The following is a 19,199-nucleotide window of genomic DNA, read 5'->3' as shown; positions in this document are numbered from 1 at the left end:
AAAACGACCTGGTCGACCTCTATGTTCCTACCGCGGCGTATTCTAAAAGGAAGACAGGCGCCCCCCAAACAAGAGGCATCACTGATTTCGGTCATTCTGACCATTTTTGGCATTTTTCTTGATGTACACGCCCTTTATGTGTGTAAATAACCTATACAACTTGGCATCCTGCTGGCTTCCCCACGGCCTGTGTACGCCTAGCACTATGGCATACCATAGAGCAAACCCGCCGTGGTTGCTCAGTGGCTATGGTGTTGGGCTGCTGAGCACGAGGTCGCGGGATCGAATCCCGGCCACGGCGGCCGCATTTCGATGGGGGCGTAATGCGAAAACACCCGTGTGCTTAGATTTAGGTGCACGTTAAAGAACCCCAGGTGGTCAAAATTTCCGGAGTCCTCCACTACGGCGTGCCTCATAATCAGAAAGTGGTTTTGGCACGTAAAACCCCAAATATTATTATTATTACCATAGAGCAAGAAATGCAGTGGTGAAACGTGATACTCGCCCTAAAAACTACACCTTATGCCCTATTCGAGTCATGTGTTTTTGCGCGTACTCAAAGTGTTTTGTTACTTATTCACTTTACGCCACATGTGCAGCGGCTTCAGGTCAAGAACGAGCTTGTAAAGCGTTGCCGAAGCTCTTTTTCCAGCCATACGTCACGCTGAAGGAACCTCCGGGCACAAAGCATTCACCAGCGGGCTCAATGGTTAGCTGACAATGACCAAGTATGACGGCGCGTACGCGTTGTTTAGGTCTTGTCTCATGCGCTGCTTGTTTGGTCGCGAGCCTCGAGTGGGACGGCTGTCGAGCGCACAGGGGCGACTGGCAAATTGTTTCTCGTGGCCACCACACGATGACGCCACAATGGATAGCGTTTCGCGAGTCCGGTGTTCGGGTAAGCGCAAGGGCACAGGGCCAGGCCGTTTGATCGTGCCGTTTCACGGGATGAGCAGAAGTGCAATCGTCGATGGTCTACGCGGTGCAGCCACCTGGTAGCAGAGTGCTCAACCAAATACTGTAGCAGTAACGAAGTGTATTCTTCCTTGCTGCTGGTATAAATATTTCGCAAGATCGCGATCGATAACACGTTGTTTTAGTAAATGTCTAAAGTGTTTTACACTTGATTAGAGCAATATTAGCTGTTTGTTTTGTTGGATAAGCTCTGCGCCAACAGGGCTGGACCATGTAGACCGATCATGCCGCTCAAGTACGTCTACGCTAAAGGTCCTTCATCAGTTTGGGTTGATGCTTCCGCCATTCCGTCGAAATTCCCAGCTTGCATGTGGTTATAGCAATACCAGACACGATCGGTGCTGCGACAGAATGCTCGCAACGCATGCACGCTGCTTCGATTGACATCGCTTGGGGTCAACAGCCAAGCAGCTGGCGGAGAGGTTGGAGATGCTACGCGCACTCGCTCGTAGAGAACCGGAAGTAGATCACGCGACGTTCCATCATGATGCAGAGCCAGTGAAGGCGGAGCTTAGCCCCGATCACTCGGTGAACGAATTGAGGAGAGAATGCATGGCTACGGAGGACGGTAACTTGTAATCGACCGTAACTCTCTTAATATTAGACGCTTTACACAAATTCTGGTGAGAATCATTAACTTAACAGTACCATACGCGTCTAAAAAATTTGACCTGTGCGAATCCTGTGGGTGCGAAGAGAGCATCGAGCACCTATTGTGTACCTGCCCTCGCTACGATGTCCAATGCCTCTCTCTGCGGGCAGCTTTACGCCGACTGGACTCGAGACAGTTCACCGAGTCAAAAATACTCGGACCGTGGCCACACCCGTCACTGGCTCGAAAAGCGATTTGAGCACTAGTGTAGTACTTGAAGTGCACCGGCTTAAGAGACCGTTTATAGTGTCCTTGTGTATGGTGTCCCTCCAACACGTACTCAGTGCTTACTCTCTGCCTTTCTTCCTCTTTCTATTCCCCTTTTACCCCACCCCCAGTTTAGGGTAGTAAACCAGATGCTGTTCTGGTTGACCTCCCTGCTTTTCTATCCTTGTTTTCTCTCTCTCTCTCTCTTGACCTAACCGTTCCACGGGTGCTTTAAGGCTTTTGATCTTAATAAATTACTCGCGATGCCATCTCAGAAGCCATCATACAATTGTCATCGACTGCATCGTCGCCCCAATCGCCTTTACTGCGCAAACAAGTTAACTCCAAGGGACACTAGTTCTCGCTTTGCACTAATATCTCAGTCAGTCTTCTCATTCTTTATAGAGCCCCTAATCATGCTGGATAGGTCGCTATTGGGAAGTTGTTTCCCATAATGTGTATTGCCACAGTGCGTTGCGGCTGCATCAAGACCAGAAATGCGCCTTATGAGGTACAGGAAAAGAAGCATGCATGCAAGTCCGCTGATTGCATGCGGGCTCCCCACTGCAAGATACGGCATATATACGTTTCTCGATGATGAGCTTCCATGCTGCGCCGCTGAATATTCCTCTCGCTTCAAAATATCCAATATCTCCTATCTCATAAGCATGCTCGCCTTAAAAGTCGATTTCCGCGGATGTTGCCTCAAGGACACTACCGTCAATGGCCTTGCACGGCCGAAGATTTTGGAGTTCTCCGCACGCCACAATGTGATGCGTCACACGTCGCCTCCGCCGAACCTCAACTCTCTGTCAAGCACTGTGACCTGCCGGTGTCAGACTTGCCATTTCTTTTCGTTACACGCAAACAAGTGCTACAGTTAGGCACCATCCGGCCATCCCCGTCGAACTAATCCCCTGATGATACCAATGTTCGTGGTGCGATTGTGCACTCTGGCGCGCTTGTCTATCGGTAATTGCTACCCCATATAGACAAATGGAGGCTAACTGAAAGAAAAAAAATTGCGTGTAGCAAGGCTGGATTCGTTGAGTGGTACGGTCTGATTCCAGCAGAGACAGCGCACATTTTGGAGATAACTGCGACACCGATTCGTCCCACTGAGTTTAATAACGACTACGTGCGAAAACAAAAGAAAGAAATGAAAAAAAAAACGAAGCACAGGACACGGGAAGCTATAACTCCTATCCACGGTTTATTAGCTGAGAGATAGATCAAAATATAAAAGATGGTTATGTACATTTGAAAAAGACATCTGCTAGCGACTACGGATCTCAGGATACATTTATAGGCGTAGATGTCCTTTATTATGGAAAAGTAGGTGCTCTCTTAAGATCCCTGTTAAGAGGTGAACGGCGAATGCCTTCTCTTCCTCTTCTTATTATACACCTCTTTTTGTTTGCTTCTTTTCTTTTTCTTTTTTTTAGTCATTACTGCTCGCTTGCTAAGCATATTTAGTCATTTGTAATCAATTCTGAACATTACAAGCCTTTGTTAGATATGCTGGTCAAATCATAGTCATTAGTATCCATTACAAGTCATTGCTGATCACTACTAAGCATATTTAGGCATCTATAATGAATTATCGTTGCAGGTTGTCGTTAGACATATTGGTCATTTCATAGTCATTTCAAGTAATTACAAGTCATTTCAGTCATTATTATGCATTAGAGTGCTCAGTATTAAACATATTTCGTCATTTGTAATCAGTTTTGGCCATTACAAGCCGTCGTTAGACATGTTCGTCATATCGTAATCATCAGTACTCATTACGAGTCATTTCAGTCGTTATTAGTTATTACTTCTCATTACTAAGCGTTCTTAGTCATTTGTAATCATTTGTAGCCGTTACCAGTTGTCGTTTGACATATCGGTATATACAGTCATTACTTGTCGTTATAAGTAATTTAAGTCATTTTAGTCATTGCTAGTCATTATCAACCTCCACGAATCTCTATTATAACGTTATCATTCACTAACTGTCGCTATCAATCATTTTGCATTCTTTCATATGTCTTTAATCTGTTTTCATTTGGCGTGATGACGCTTCAGCGGACACTCCGGCTGTCAGGTCTGCTTATACAAACTTCACCATGAGCCTCGAAGGGCTTTCGCCTTAATAAAAACAACGACGATAGGGACAGAGCGAAATCAATAACTTTACATGAGAACAGCCGGAGCCATCAGCGCTGGCACCAGGTTAGGTGGCGATATCGTAGTGTGCACATGCCTGTATGTTAAGTATGTGGTGCACAAAATTATTGTTTTGACAAAAATTATAGTGTCTGACAGGCATCGTACACGTTCCCAAATATATATATATATATATATATATATATATATATATATATATATATATATTGTTACGCGAAGGAATAAGCGCTCGTCTATTTACAGATGGCGTTTAATGGCTGAGCCAACAAGAGTACAGCATCGATACTGCTAAAAACTGCTTCGTCGTCTCCAACACCACCATCAGCGTCGTCTTTTTTCCACATTACCGACTGTGACATCACCCCCGTCGGAAAAAGCACCTGATTAGTGCAGCTCATCGGTCTGAGAAAGGCAAGGTTTGAGACCGCTGACGTGGATATCAGAGAGAGGTGAAGGCACCGTGGCATCCAGCGGAGACACTTCATATGTGACAGGGGTCACCTGGCGAAGGATGCGGTAAGGGCCATAGTATCGCAAGAGGAATTTCTCAGAAAGACCAACATGCCGAGTTGGATACCAAACTAGCACAAGAGCACCTGGTTCATAGTTCACGTCGTAATGGCGGTGGTCGTAACGGCACTTCTGGCGTGTCTGTGAAGCAGGAAGACGATTGCGGGCAATCTGGCGTGCTTCGGTCGCTGTGGCTATTACATCCCGAGTGCACTCTGTCGGAGAGTCGGGGGTGGTCGAAAGAAGAGTCTCGAAAAGCAAAGTCGGCTCACGACCGAAGAGGAGATAGAACATTGAATAGCCAGCTGTGTCGTGGCGCGGGGAATTGTAGGCGACCGTGACAAATGGTAGAGGAATGTCCCAGTCGCGATGATCTGAGGAAACATACATTGCTAGCATGTCAGTTATTGTGCGGTTCAAGCGTTCGGTAAGACCATTAGTTTGAGGATGGTAAGCGGTAGTAAGCTTGTGTTTAGCAGCACATAATCGAAGTAGGTCGTCTATGACTTTGGCAAGCAAGTATCTGCCGCGATCGGTGAGAAGTTGACGAGGTGCACCGTGGTGGAAGATAACGCCGTGAACTAAGAAATCAGCGACGTCTGTAGCGCAGCTGGTCGGTAGGGCTCTAGTAATGGCATAGCGAGTTGTATAGTCCGTAGCGACGCCAATCCACCTATTTCCGTCCTTGGATATAGGGAATGATCCGTGAAGATCAAGGCCAACGCGAAAAAAAGGGTCGGCCGGTATATCCAAAGGCTGCAGCAGTCCGGCAGGAGGCAGAGCTGGTCTTTTTCGGCGTTGACACGACTCACACATGGCAACATAGCGCCGGACGGAGCGGTTGAGGCGGGACCGGAAAAACCGTCGCAGAATTCGGTCATAGGTCCGCGTGACACCAAGGTGTCCAGCGGTGGGAACGTCATGCAGTTGCTGCCGTACAATCTGTCGCAGATGAGACGGAATGACGGTTAGGAGCTCGGGACCGTCGGGGTGCGTGTTGTGGCAATACAGGATGCCATTTTGTAGTACCAACATGTGAAGTGATGGCTCAGACAGAGCAGAGTAGGCGTTCGATAATGGGGCGTAACGACTCATCGCGTCGTTGTTCAGCACCAATGTCTTGCAAGGTTGAGAGCGAAAGAACACAGATCGGTGCGACATCCACTAAATCGTCCGGTACATCGACGGGATGACGAGACGAGCAGTCGCTGTCCTGATGTAGACGACCCGACTTGTAGACCACAGTGTATGTGTATTCTTGCAGCCGTAGGGCCCAGCGACCGAGGCATCCGGTGGGATCCTTGAGGGAGGAAAGCCAACAAAGGGCGTTGTGGTCGGTTGTAACTGTAAATGGTCGACCATATACGTAGGGTCGGAACTTGCCCACCACCCAAATAAGGGCGAGGCACACGCGCTCAGTAATCGAGCAATTGCGCTCGGCGGGAGAGAGGAGGCGACTGGCGTAGGCGATAGCGCGGTCGTGCCCACATTGGCGTTGAGCTAAAACTGCGCCGATGCCGTACACACTGGCGTCAGTGCGGTTTTCTGTCGGAGCGGAGGGGTCAAAATGGGCGAGAACAGGAGGTGTGGTAAGCAGCGTGATGAGCTGCGAGAAAGCAGACGCTTGTTCAGAGCCCCAACAGAAAGGAACGTCTGTCTTCAGTAGGTCAGTAAGGGCACGGGCAACATGGGGGCGAAATTTTCCACAAACCTGCGGAAGTAAGAGCAAAGGCCCATAAACCTGGGAACATCTTTGGCACAAGTTGGTACGGGGAAATTCTGCACAGCATGAACTTTAGCGGGGTCGGGGCGAATGCCTGACGAATCGACTAGGTGTCCGCGCATGGTTATTTGGCGGTGACCTAAGTGGCACTTGGATGAGTTGAGCTGCGAGCCAGCGGTGCGAAAAACAGAAAGAACAGATGAAAGTCTTTCAAGATGAGTCTCAGAAGTTGAAGAGAATACGATGAAGTCATCCTAGTAGCACAAACAGATGGACCATTTCAAACCACGCAAGAGCATGTCCATCATCCGTTCGAGGTGACCGGGGCATTGCACAAGCCAAACGGCATTACTCGGAACTGATATAGGCCGTCTGGTGTGACGAATGCGGTCTTTTCACGGTCCATTTCATCCACAGCAATTTGCGAATATCCAAAGCGAAGGTCTATAGATGAAAAATAAGTGGCAGCGTGGAGACAATCCAGAGCATCGTCAATGCGGGGAAGTGGATATACATCTTTCTTGGTGATCGTATTTAGATGACGATAGTCAACGCAGAATCGCCAGCTGTTATTCTTCCTTTTTATGAGAACAACAGGGGACGCCCACGGGCTGGAAGAGTGTTCAATAATCCCTTTGGCAAGCATCTTGTCAACCTCGCTCTGGATAACTTGTTGCTCAGAGGGCGACACCCGGTATGGGCGTCTGCGAACAGGTGCTGCATCGCCGGTATTTATCCGATAATTCACGACCGTAGTTTGACGCAAAGGGCGATCGTTCAGATCGAAAATATCGGAGTAGGACCGAGGAGGCCACGGAGCTGTGCGGCTTGTTGGGTTGAGAGCTCTGGTGCAATCATCTTTGTAAAGTCTGCGGTCGGGACTGATGCAGAAGGCGCAGAATGAGCAGTGGTCGAAGACGGCGCCACAGATAGAGCAGAAATGTGGCACTCGTGCGTTGGTGACAACGTGGCAAGAGACATGCCTCGAGGAACTACTTCCGGGCACTGTCCGAAATTTAGAATTGGAAGGCATGTCTGATTGTCCGCAACAGAAACGATGGTGTGTGGGAAGGAGACATTGTGAGAAAGCAGGACTGACGTCTCGGGAGTAAGGACATAGTCTCCGTCAGGTACAGGTGGGCTGGCTAAAACAGAGATGCAGGTTGGTGCAAGAGATGGCAGGCGTACAAAATCCGCGGAACAAAGCTGAGCGGGAGCTTGAGCAGGAAGGTCAATGGGAACAGGTAGGGGTAGGTCAAGTTGTACAACACCGGCGGAACAGTCAATCAGAGCAGAATGGGCGGACAAAAAGTCGAGTCCGAGGATCACATTGTGAGGGCAACGTTCAAGCACACTAAACAAAACAGACGTGTGGTGACCGGGGACACTGACACGAGCAGTACACATTCCAAGCACAGCAGGAGTTCCACCATCGGCGAACTGTAGGAGTCGAGTCGGAGCAGGAGTAAGTACTTTCTTCAAGCGCGTTCGAAGCTCCGCACTCATGATGGAAATTTGGGCTCCAGTGTCGATAAGTGCTGTAACGGGCAAACCATCCACGTTCACATCCAGAAGTTTCCGATTAGTAGGCAGGCTCAGCAGAGGAATTTCAGGCCGGTGTTCCAGAGCAGCGTCACCTCCAGGAGCTGCCCAGTTAGTTTCCCGTCGGAGAGCGGCGACGGTAAGCTGGGGATGGAGAGCGACGCAGCTGGGGCGAACGGGAGCGGCGACTGTATGGTGATGGCGATCGGCTGGTCGCAGTGGTTCGAGCGTTGTCAGGTGCGTCTTCAACCTCGGTGGATAGTGATGGCGGGCGAGGAGTCAGTGGGGAGCGGTGGTAGGCGGGAAAGCTTGGTCGAGAGTGGGCTGGCCAGGAACTTCGACAGTGGCGAGAGATGTGGCCCACACGTCCACAGTAAAAGCAGATGGGTCTATCGTCATGGGTGCGCCATTCGGCCGGGTTGCGATAGCTCGGATATGGACCGTATTGGCTCTGGTGAACAGGGGCAGAGGCAGAAGACGAAGCAAAGTCAGGACGGCTGGCGGAGCAGATGGATGGAAGACCTAAATTGGCAAGTTCTTGGCGAATGACCGACTGAATGAGGGACACAAGCGGCCGGGAATCGTCAAAGCACTGCGTGACTGGCGTGGAAGGATACGCTGCTTCGATTTCTCGCCGAACGATACACGTACGACGTTCTCGCAGGAGGTGGACTCACGCAGTGGACAAATGTCTTCGCACGTCGACGAAGCTGCTGTATTAGGTAGACGCGTAAACTGTCGAACTATGCGGCGACTCTACGCGTCTTCAAAGCGGCGACATTCGTTAATGATCTCATCTACCGTTGTGAGGTTCTTATAAACAAACAGGCTAAACGCGTTGTCCGCGATGCCTTTTAAGACGTGGCTGGCCTTGTCTGCCTCTGCCACGTTGCTATCTACTTTGCGGCAAAGAGCGAGGACGTCCTGGATACACGCCACGTAAGATTCAGCGGATGTCTGTACACGGGTCCCAAGGTCCTTCTTCGCAGCACGTTGGCGGCCGACGGATTTGCCGAACAAATCTCTCAGCTTCTGTTTACACTAGTCCCAACTCGTAATCTCTTCTTCATGTGTTTCGAACCAAACCCGTGCTGTTTTCTTGAGGTAGAATATTATAGTAGTCAGCATAAGCGTGTTATCCCACCTGTTGTGTGCGCTGACCCGTTCATATTAACGCGATAGCGTTAAGGAGCTCGTGTCGCAGAAAAGCCGGTGTCGTCGGCGTCGGTGTTGGTGTTCGCGGCGTTGGCCGTGAGCGATAAATCACGGCAGGCACTTCATAAATAAAAAGCAACTTCCAAGAGGGGCTGGGTGGGAATCGAACCAGGGTCTCCGGAGTGTGAGACGGAGACGTTACCACTGAGCCACGAGTTTTTTTGTTTTTTTTTCTTTATTTCCAATGTGACAACACAAAATAGAGAAACCAACACAAAAATGTTAAACGCGCCAACCAGTAGCTTGTTGACGCGACATTGCTAAAAATGTTTTAATGACACTAGGTCATTAAGTACAGGATACCATGTTGGCTGTTCGTCCTGGGACTGGTACACATCTCGGATATAGGCAATGCTTTCAATGAAGTTTTCTCTTACCGATCTTACAATAGGATCTGCATGTCTGACAGCCATTCTTGTTTTCCACATGCTATGCATGCTTAATACCATGAACATGTCATAGGGCACACCCCCGTCATTGTTAACCGCAAGAAAGTTAATTCCATATGGTGTGAGGGGCAAATCTTTTTTCAGCGTTCTCTGGAGGACGTCCCAATGAAAAATTGAATCTAAACAGTCTAGGAATATATGTGTTACTGTTTCTGGCTTGCGGCATAAAATGCAATCAACTGACCCGGGAAGAAAAAAGCCCTTTTCCTGCAGCCAGGGTTTGACTGGGACACTGAGCCACGAGTTCGATGCTTCAAAGCGGTACAAAAGTGCCTCTAGTGAACGAGGTGTTGCCTTAGAAACGAGCTGTTTCTAAGGCTCAGGCGTGCGTCGCTTGCTCAGGCGCACATTTCGTTGTCGCGCCGAACGCTGCGTTGCTCGACGCTCACCGCGTCCGATGCGGGGCGCGTAGTCGCTGCGCCGTAGCCCATTGTCTTACACCCCTTGGCGGGTCGACGGGAACGCTGTCGCGTTCTACTCTTGAAGGCGAAGCTTAAGCGTCCTCCAATTTTTTTCTGTAACCAGTCATCGACGTCAACGTTGTCAATCCCGGAAAACATGCCAGGGTCGCAAGGCTGGGCCAGGATGACCGTCGGTGGCGACGACGGGGCCGCGGTTGAACTCCTTCCTTCGGATGACATGGCGGCCAGGTTACGTCCGCTGCGGAGCTCCGTCTTGCTCAAGTCAGTACCCCGCACGTCCACCAATGATGTTAAGGGAAGGAAGAAGCGTTCGTCTATTTACAGATGGCGTTTAATGACTGAGCCAACAAGCGTAGAGCATCGATACTGCTAAACACTTCTTCGTCGTCTCGAGTATATATATATATGTACGACAAGGAAGGGGAATAACCGAGGCGCCCGATTGTTTTTATTGCGAAAGTTGTGGGTTCGGTCCCCGCCTGCGGCAAGTTGTTTCTCCATCCACTTTCATTTGCATTAATTTAACGTTTCTTTGTTTCATTCATTAAGCACAAGTAATTTCCCCTATTTTGTTCTTGGTGTCAGTGTTTGTTGGCCTCTCATGATGTGACTAATAATAAAAATCGAACCCATTGGTTAATCGCCTTCTTTCTCGTTTATTAAATAACGAAGGTCTCGAATCCGTCAACATTGCTGCCTTCAGGTACCATGTGTGGGTTTATTGACCAGTCGCCTTCACCCAAAAAGATCACGTTCTCTTGTCGCCTGCGGCAGAAAGGACGTTCGACGTCCGCCGCCAAGATCTGTGAGTGGTAGCGCTGGCTAACACCCCCAGGGCTCTACTACGGAAACATAGATACCCATGAAGGAGGAGGAGGAAAAACATTATTTGCTCTAATTGGTTACAAATTAGCGGTGGCAGATGTGCTCGGCCGTCTTCACGGTCTTATTCCCCATCTGCGCAGGGTCGACGCCCCTATTCCAGGGCAACACTGAGGGTGGCTGCTCGGTGAGCGTGCCTTACTAGTCAATGCTGGACTTTCGGGTCGCTGCTGGAGAGCACCCTCTCCCACTGCTCCGCACTCGGGTCTTTTATTTGAAGGAATTGTTGCTTCTGAACGCATTCCTATGTAATGTGATATAAGGTGGGCTTGGCGCCGCACCAGGGGCAAATGTCTCTATACTGGGTGGGAAACATCTTGCTTAGTGTGTTTAGATTTGGGTATGTTCCTGTTTGCAGCCTCCTCCAAGAGGTTGCTTCATACTAATTTAGGCTGTTGTGGGGTGGAGGGTATTTGATTCGGACCCCCTTATAGTAATTCAGAATGTCTGAGTAGCTTGGGTGGACTGGTATGGGTTCCTCAGAGTCGGTGCTTGTGGCCGCTCGGTTTGTGTGCTCTCGAGCTGCCTTGTCCGCCCTTAGGTTCCCTTCTATTCCAGCGTGTCCCGGTACCCAGAAAATTGTATGCCTGACTTCGTTGTTAGCCCTGCAGGAGCGGAGGATGTGAAGCGCTCTGCGTCTTATTCTGCTGTTCATGTAATTCCGGCACGTAGTTTGCGAGTCGGTGAGTATTGTTAAAGACATTTCGGATCGGTAGCCCTCCACTGCCGCTAGAGCTACGGCTATTTCCTCAGCTTGGGTTTCCGAGCAGTCCTTCTTTGAGGCGTTGCTGATCTCTTTGTAGTCCTTACTTATTACTATCGCAGCTGTATTTACTATGTTTGTGCCTCTTTGCTTGGCGTATACTGCAGCATCTGTGTATACTGTTGTGTTTTTTGTGGCCAGGTACTTTTCGACGTATTTCGCCCTTGCGTCCCTTCGCGCCGAGTGGAAGTTTGGGTCCATGCTTTTGGGTAGAGGGCTAACAGTGTATGTTTTCCGATATTCATCAGGAATCTCCTCCATTATTTGGGTTTCTTTGATTGATTTCGCGAAGCCTAGCCTGATCAGCAGTTCCCTTCCCATTTTGGTCTGCTGGAGTCTCATGAGCTGTGCGATACTTTGAGCTTCTTTTAGTTCTTCGAAGGGGTTGCTTAAACCAAGTGCCATTAGTTTCTCTGTCGATGTATTGTTCGGCAGGTGAAGTGCTGTTTTGTACGGTTTGCGTAAAATTGTGTCCGCTTCTTGTATTTCCTGTTTGGTGCAGTTGAAGTACGGGAGTGAGTATGCGACCCTGCTGACCACCAGGTTGCCAACCAGCTTAAGTGTGTCTCCTTCTTTCATCCCATATCTCTTTTGTGACACCCGCGTGATCATGCGTGCTATTTGGGTTGTTGACTGCTTGAGTGTTTTGAGCGTGTGGGTGCAGCGCTGGTTGGATTGCACCCACATTCCAAGGGTCCTGATTTGTTGGCTTTCCGGCATCAGCTGCCCCTTTAGCCGTATGTTAAGGCTTTCTTTGCTTTTCTTGCCCCGTGCAATTCTCAGAAGCTCGGATTTCTCCGTTGAGCACTCAAGGCCTCTTTCCCCGACGTAGTCTTCCACGCAAGTGGCTACTTCTTGCAGATAGCTTTCTTTTTTGGCACAGTGAGCATTTAGTGGCCCAGATGGTGATGTCATCTGCATACATGGCGTGTTATATGCATTCGATTATGCTGAGCTTATGCCCTAGGCCAATCATTGCGATGTTAAAGAGTATCGAGGAAATTACTGAACCTTGGGGTGTCCCCTTGTTTGGTGTGTGGAATTTTTGCGATCGCATCTCTCCCAAACCTATTGTTGCTATTCTATTGGAGAGGAAGGCTTTGACGTATCCGCGTACTTTCTTTCCGCAGTCTACGCTGTTAAGGCCTTCCAGGATTGCCGCGTGGCTGACATCGTCAAAAGCTCCTTTTATGTCTAGTGCCATTAAAACGTGTTCGCCGTTCAATGGTGTGTTGCTTAGAACCTCATGTTTAATTTGGAGAAGGACATCCTGTGTCGAAAGCATGCATCCGAAACTGAACATACTATGGGGGTATAGCTCGTTTTCCTCCATGCACTATTGTAGTCTTTTTGTTACTATCCTCTCATATAATTTGCCTAAGGATGATGTGACGGAGATTGGTCCTAAGTTTGTTACCTGTAGCTTTTTGCCTGGTTTGGGGATCATTACAATCTCGGCGTGTTTCCATTCCTCTTGTACCGTTTCTGCAGCCCAGTGTTAGTTGAGGAAGGCGGTGAGTTGTTCCACCAGTTCGTCCCCTAGGTTTCGAATCACGACGTGAACGCCTACGTGGCGCTGCCTGAAGACATCAAAAGAGCCGTTATTCACGGGCTACCCCCGGGAATCGCGGCGGACCTACTCGAATCCAAGTTGCGCCTACGCACCCAAGGAGTGGAGATCTTGAGCGCCAGAATGCTGGGCAAGTCGGAGACAGCACTCGTCACTTTCGACGGCCCTTTCATCCCGAAATACGTCATTTTTGGGGCATGCGAGTACAACACCCACCCGTACAGACCAACTAGACAAGTATGCTTCGCATGCGGCGAGCAAGGACACCGCTCGGACGTGTGCCCAAAGCCAGGAACGAGAATCTGCCGCCAGTGCGGAGCAACTAGCTCCCCAGAGGGGCACCAATGCCAACCGAAGTGCCTGGTATGCGGAGGAGCCCACCTAACCGGAACCAGGAACTGCCAGCGGCGCCTCAAGGAGACCAAGAAGCTCCGGCGCCGCCAACAACCCCATCAGCAGAAGCAACAACGCCGAGGCCGGAGCCGCAGCCGCAGGCGCCGACCCAGATGGCTGAGCTCGGAGGGCGATCGAGCCAGCCGGAGCCGCTCGAGGAGCCGAGCCAGGAGCCAGTCGAGGAACCAGTCGTGGAGCCAGACGAGAGACCCAGCCAGGGACAGCTCCTTCCCACCACTGCAACCTCCGCCCACGAGGGGGCAGCAGCAACACAAGGGACAACAACAGATTAAGAAGACCCAAGACAACGCTAAGGTGAGCTGTGGACCACCCAAAACACCACCTCCGCACTCGGGGAAAGATAATAATAACGGAGAGGAACTTAAAAATCTTAGAAAGGAAAACGAAGCATATCGCAAACGCATAGAACAGCTAGAAAGACGGTTGGAGGAGCTAATTAAAGCCCTGCAGGATCAAAGGACGGACATGTAGTCCCCCTAGATTGCAGACTCCACCACAACAACAACCACAGCAACCAGAATATTTCGAAGAACAAATGAGAAAACTTATTATGTTTATACAAGAGAAAACAAATGCAATAGAACAAAAAATGGCAATAATGGATCAGGAGATCCGAAACCAACGCAAGAAACAAATCTCCCAACAAGCTAAAGACAAATTCAACCTAAGAAGAGAGGGCCTCGAAAACTACAACGCGTCTAACACCGAGGAGTAATCATGGCCAGATATGAAACAATAGAAATTTGGCAATGGAATTGCAGGGGCTATCGCAAAAACAAGGGTAACTCCTACATTACGTAAACACACAACTCACACCACCAGATATCATAGCACTACAGGAGAAAGGGAAAACCACACCAACGCTAAAAGGCTACACGTGCTATGAAAAAGAACGCACAGCAATACTAATCAGTAAATCCCACACCGCCATAGCACACGACAGCATAGCCGACACAGACATAGACGACGGTATTGTCGAAATCATTCCAAAAAAGAAAAGAAAAGACAGCAGTGCCTTTGTCATAAATATCTATAGTCCTCCGAGTCAAAAATAGGCCGACTTCCGCAAACGTTTTGCAGCAGCGAGCAAATTAGCCAAAACAAACGCCCTAGTGATTGTAGGAGATTTCAACGCCAAAGATCTGACCTGGGGTTACAAAAAACCAGACAACAAAGACATGCAAGTTAAGGAAACAGCAGATATGTACGGCTGCACTCTCATAACAGACGACAGTACGCCAACCAGACTAGGTAATAGCATAAGCTCCGACACATGCGCCCACCTGACATACATCCGGGGAACAGACAAGGCGGTATGGGAAAACCTGGTGTAGAATCTGGGCAGCGATCACTACATCCCAAAAACGCAACTGGGAACCGGAAGAATAAAACGCAAAATTGGCACCACCAAGGTGACAGATTGGAATGCCTTCAGGAAGGAATGCAAAACTATAGAGGGAAACATCGAGTCCCTAGAAGGCTGGGGAAACAAGCTCAGGGAGGTGCTCGACAAGTACACCAAAGAAATAGAAAGAACAGAGGAAACACCTGAGCTAGACTCGCGACTACTCAATCTATGGGAGGCAAGACGCTGGCTCACTAAAAGATGGAAAAAACAAAGGCTAAACAGGAAGCTCTAAAAGAAAATCGCAGACATAACCAAGGAGGCGGAGGAGTATGCGGCTCAGCTGACTAGGCAAAACTGGCAACAGTTTAGCGAGTCCCTAAAGGGAACCTTTAGCACGGCATAAACATGGCACATACTCACGGCGCTCCTGGACCCAACAAAATAAAATCTGAAAACAATAAGGCCATACACCACCTGGTACACCAATTAGAGGGACCGGACTCTGAACTGCTAGAGCAGTTCATGGTCAAATGTTTCGGACATGACAACCCGGCGGCCTACAAACAACAATACAAAGGGAAAGAAAACGAGCTGCTGGACAGGCCAATCACAAAAGAAGAGGTGTGTGCGGCCATAAGAAGCGTAAAAAAGAATACAGCAGCGGGCGCGGACAAAATCAGAAATACCCATGAAAGTGTATGGGGAAATGGCGCCGCAGTAGCTCAATTAGTAGAGCATCGCACGCGAAATGCGAAGGTTGTGGGTTTGGTCCCCACCTGCGGGAAGTTGTTTTTCCATCCACGTTCATTACCATTATTTTATTGTTTCTTTATTTCTTTTATTAAGCACAAGTAATTTACCCTGTGTTGTCCTTGGTGTCGGCGTTTCTTGGCCTCTTATGATGTAAGATATATATATATATAAAACAATCCTTGCAATATCTGTGATGTCCGCTACCTGTCCTGTAAAGCCGCCGCTTTGTTACGTGACAATCTGGTTTGGCCATGTAATTGTGGCTTTGTATATAACCAGTTTGGACCCACGCCCATTCCTGGCCACAAACATGCTCCCAAGCATCGCTTCAAGATGTTTTTCCAAATTTGAGAGAACTCATATTGAATGTTTAGATCAAATGAACTATGAGTAATCGGCACGATCACGTGCAGCAGATGCTTAAATTGTTGCCTGCCAAGTAAGGGCTGACGCGTTCTAGCGCGACCGCATGGTCGGGTGCCTTCAGCGACAGTTCGCTGTGTCTGCGCTTAAAGGGAAGCTGAAAGCTTTTCCAGAAAAAATGAGTGAAGAGCAGTACGCAGTGGTTTTCAACCCTCTGGATTCGTATATCGCATCGAAATTGAGGGAAAGAAAGCGCAAACATACTTTATTTCGACGAAAAGTGCAGCAGCAGACACGCCCAGCGCGCCTCGTTTCCGCCTGTGATTGACCGGGCGCCTCGTGACGTCAACAATGGTGTTCGTACGGACCGACTGCTAACGCTACACACGAAGCACGGTGCAAAGTAGTTTGGTGGCGCTTTGCTGAGACGGTCATGGAAATTTTCGAGAGCTTGCGTTTCTCTGAGGAGTTCGGCGTTAAGTCCAAACCCTACGAGAGCGATATTGCGCGCGACCGTGACGGGCGACGGCTTCGAGCGACAAAACGGGCCATCGCTTGAACAAATAGCTCGGTGTTGTCGCTCGATCGCTCGTTTCTAGAAATCTGGAACTCGTCGCTCGTCGCCCGGAAATGCTATGAGCGACTAGCCAATTGTGCGAAGCCGAAACTGGATGTACATAACTCAAATGCTACTGTTTGTCGCACGGAACGAGCAAACTATTGAATTTTACACGTGCAAGAATCAGAACCTAGTGCAAGACCTTCAGAAATATTTCATGCTCCTTCTTCCGTAAAATACATCAACTTAAATTCATAAAGCATGCTGCACGCTAGTTTCGGCGCGTATATTGCTGCCCTCATACCGGAAAGTCGTCGCTCAAAGCCATCGCTCGCGTAGAGTTCGGCTTGCAGACGACGAGTGAACGCGACAGCCATCGCCTCGCTTGTAGCACTGTCGCTTTCGCGTGCAAGATCACTTGTAAGGGGTTTATACTTGTACATACTACACGTACGCACATACTTGTACATACTACATGTACGAGCCGATTGCGAAGAGCCGGCCTCTCCAAGAAGCAAAAAATGCTGGTGCAAGCACTGCTTTCCACGCGAACGAAGGCGTAGTGTTAGCATCTCCTTGTGTTGGAAATGTTCTTTGGCGAGTATGTTTTTTGCTAAGCTGCATTCAGCGTTCCAGTGAGTACGTTTCCGGGCAAACAACTGTAGTGTTATGTTCCTGCATGCCTCCTCGTAGAACGTAAGCGGTGATGCGATCTTCAGCATTTGTGCGCTGCCCCAAAGCTGTCGGCAATCTACACAGACGGTTTAAACGCGGGAAAAGTTTACCGGCTGTTGTAGCATGTATAGTATAGAACCTTCATCAGCGCGCCATCCGCACGCTACTCGTAACCGGCGAATTCCGTCGGCTACGTGATATGGTCGGTTTCTTATGTGTGCGAGAGAAGGGGGAGCGCAGCGTCTTGGCGTGAGCAGGCTTTCCAACACATGCAAACTTTACGCTTGCACTGCGTTATGGTAGCTGCATGCAGGCGGTTTCGCAACACACGTGCGAATAGAAAATTCGCGGCGCTTGGCGGTGAAACCTGCGTCAAGGGTGAGCGATAAACATGCACCTTCCGTTCAGCGTGCTATTGTTTTTAGGAGAACCCAAAGGACGCATTATTAATAAACTCCGGTAGTAATCGTCACGGAAATGGTTAGAGCACAACACTTGTTCTTGAGCGCTTGAAGTTGTTTCGCTTCACAGCAGCCTCCCACTTAGCTGAAAGCTTCTTGTCTTGCAGGAAATAATGGAACATCGGAACATCGTCGCGGCCGCTGGTGTTCGTGCAAGCGTAGGCTGCACAGAACGCCGGCATGATCGGCCTACAAGTTCAATTGATGCTGCGCAAGTCAACTACCACTCCTATATACACACGAATAAAGTAATGAAGGGTCGAGCGAAGCAGATTAGGACGGCACGCTCGCAGAAATAAGCCCGGTCACGCACGGTCGCGGAGACTGCGAAGGAGCGGAACGCCAGTGTTGACGTCACTACGCCGCGGTTTCTGGTCTCCGCTCGCATCGTCAGCGTCAGCAGCAACGCGCGGCGGTCGACGGGAGGGGGGGGGCGGAGCTACAGCATAATTTTAACTGACGATTGCGTCGCTCCTAAGTGAAAAATCCCCTCCAAAATTTTACCTTCATGGTTTATAAGGTTCCCGCATCCCTATATGAGCGTCTTATCGAATTCGACAGACTCTTGAGCTTCCCTTTAAAGCAAGGAAATGGAAGGAAAGACGATTAAGCCGCAGAAGCGTTTGGTTGATCCAGCAGTGATGGCGCGCGCAGGAGAGAGCCAGCAAAGCTGCCTCTGCGATAGGTGGCGCTTAGCCGAAAAAAACACCAATGCTTTGGCAAGTGGCTCTAAGACAACGCAATTAAATTGGCCAATGTATTTGTATCTATAGAGAAGAATTTAAGGAAATGTACAAGGGGGCCATTATTATCTGCTGAATTCTTGAAAGTAGTCAAAGCACGCTTCTTACCAAAAATTGTGCAATAGCGACGGGCTTGTACTGGTTACCGAAGAAAAATTGAACCAGAACCATGTTGTTAGTATCACTGAGAATTGAAACTATGCAAGAAAAATTGACCATTCCCAATTTTGTAATTTAAAAATGCGGTAGGTCTGAACAATCACTTCTCCAAGAAACTAATCTATTAATTATGCACTGCAATCACAATTAAACGTTACTTCTGTCCCGGCATTTAGCAACATTGTAAACATATGGTAAGCTGAACGAAATGTGCTGGATCTTCAACTGCGCTCTTTTCAGCCCTTCACGTGTTGTATACCTTTGTTAAAGTTACATTTCGGAACCTCCCCTCGTCACCTCAGACTTCATCAGTGGCACTCAGAGCTCCCTCAATGAGAGAAGAGCGGTGTTGTAACGTACGAACACCTCCTGTACGATATTTGGTCACTCAACGCCGTGATTCCCGTGTCAAAGTCATTTCTGAATCACAGGTCCTCGTTGTTGCTGGGACTTGGAGAAGGCGCCGTTGCTAGCATAATGCAAATCTGTAGGAAGAATTTGGCGGTGATTTCCTGGAATCAACGTCTAATGTAGCCATCGATGTCGAGCCACAACAGCGCTAAATTCAAGTCACCGCGCAGCGTATACTGGAGCGTTGGGTTTAGTAAACAAATAGTGATGGCCGCGTTGGCCAGCCTGAAG

The sequence above is a fragment of the Dermacentor variabilis genome, chromosome 2 (genome assembly GCF_050947875.1).
Source record: "Dermacentor variabilis isolate Ectoservices chromosome 2, ASM5094787v1, whole genome shotgun sequence".
In the NCBI taxonomy this organism is placed as follows: domain Eukaryota; kingdom Metazoa; phylum Arthropoda; class Arachnida; order Ixodida; family Ixodidae; genus Dermacentor; species Dermacentor variabilis.
This window is presented reverse-complemented; position numbering follows the sequence as displayed.